A 2,070-nucleotide genomic window follows, 5' to 3' on the forward strand; every position below is an offset into this window, starting at 1 on the left:
GGTTGATGAATGACTTGATATTGATTTCCTAACAATAAGTACACAAATAATTCATTAGAGTCCCTTTGGGTCATTTTTAAATATTTATTTTCTTGATATTTAAACAGAAATTGTACAGCTACATTAACATTTTACAGAAATAAAATATCTGCAAACAAAGTAATAGAAAAATAATATAGTTTAAAGAGCTCCTTAGTTTGTGGATTCATTTTGTGGATAGCTCTTTTTTTAAGCTCAACACAAACTGTTCAAACAACTCTGTGCAAATTTGAAAATTGCAGATTTTCACGTGAGAATCTATCGTCTTAGGGAGAAAACTTTCATTTTAGGAGGAGGAAGGAAATGTAGATGTCAAACAAAAACACACACATTGACTGTACTCAGGTTCATACAAATTTATATATTTCTTTGTTAATAGTTTTATTTAAGGACCAGAGTCCCTGATAAATATTTTAAGTAACCTTTAACATGATAGAAGAAGAACTGTGGTAGTTAATCAGCTGTTAGCACAGCTTAGCTTACCTCTGTCGACTGGTTCGGTTCCTTTTTTTTACCCCCAAATCAGAAAAAAATCCTCCACCTCCTGCTGCAGCCAGACCACCGTTTCTTTGTTTTCTGACCACTTTATCTGGAGTTTATATTGATCCATTGTGCTCTGCTCCTAAAGTTTTGTTTTGACCAATGCTGATGCGTTCAAGTCCAGAGAACCGTCGGACTTTTGAGTGTTGACCACACCAGATACAGTTACTGTGACTGACAAAGGTGTGTGCTCTATAAATGCTTCTAGTTTCAAATTTATTCAATATTTTGGCGAATTTGACAACAAAAGTTCCTGACAAAATAGTAATGATTCATTCTTTATTTTTAGGGGTGCTGAGTTCAATTTTAGGGGTGCTCAAGCACCCCTAAAACAGGGCTAGAATCACCACTGCATTGGACTATTCTGAAGTGGCCTTCTCTGATCCCGACCTACCGTATTTATTTATATGTCCCCGAGTTTAATACAATCATCATTTTTTGAGCTTACAAAGCATAAAAATCTAATTATTAATAACCTGTGTATAATATTGTCATGGACTAATTATTTATATCTGTTTCACCTTGACACTGTCCATTACTCATATCTTATGATAACTTATTTCGGTTCGTAATCTATTTGTTTCCAGACGTCAGGACTCCAGCACCGGACTGACCTCTCTTGTTCGACATGTTAACTCTTTGAGCTGAGAGCCTGTCATTGGCTGATAGTAACATTAGTTGGATTGTGATTGGTTGTAAACTGTCACATGGTGTTAACATGAGGTTATACCGTTGGTTTGCTGTCTGCTGATGGTGGCCACAATCCAACAGACTTCCTTGATTTTTCTGTTTGTTGTTGCCCAGAATTAAATAATTCACGACCATACACGCAGACTTTCTGTGCATTTATTCCAACGTGTTTCTGCATTCTTGATAAACGTGTCCATGACAGTTTATTGGCGTTGTCGGCAGGAGAGAAGCAGAGGCACAGAGACAGGCCAAGTTCTCTATCTCCCCACTTTATGGATGATTTTTGGGTTAAATTTCTAGTATTATACATAAATAAATGCAGCAAATCCTACTGAGCATCTTTGGAAGGAGCTGAAACATTCATTTCAATTCAATTCAATTCAAAAAGACTTTATTGATCCCAGAGGGAAATTAGGTGTTGCTGAAACTCATTTAACTAAAAACTTATTGTAGATGCTGATGGCTGTGGGCAGGAAAGATCTTCTGTAGGTCTGTATTACAGCGAAGTTGAAGAAGCCTCCGACTGAAGACACTTTGTCTTTCTATGACAGTCTGATGAAGAGGATGGTCAGGGTTGTCCACAATGTTCTTGATTTTATGTAAAACATGCTGTCTGCAAAAGGCACCCTTCAAACCTGAGACAACTGGAGCAGTTTGTTCATGAGCAGTCATACAGTACCTGCTGAGAGCTGACAGTGTACACTCACCGGCCACTTTATTATCAGGTACACCACGCTAGTAACGGGTTGGACCCCCTTTTGCCTTCAGAACTGCCTCAATTCTTCGTGGCATAGATTCAAC

This window comes from Austrofundulus limnaeus, unplaced genomic scaffold, assembly GCF_001266775.1.
Source record: "Austrofundulus limnaeus strain Quisiro unplaced genomic scaffold, Austrofundulus_limnaeus-1.0 Scaffold1026, whole genome shotgun sequence".
In the NCBI taxonomy this organism is placed as follows: domain Eukaryota; kingdom Metazoa; phylum Chordata; class Actinopteri; order Cyprinodontiformes; family Rivulidae; genus Austrofundulus; species Austrofundulus limnaeus.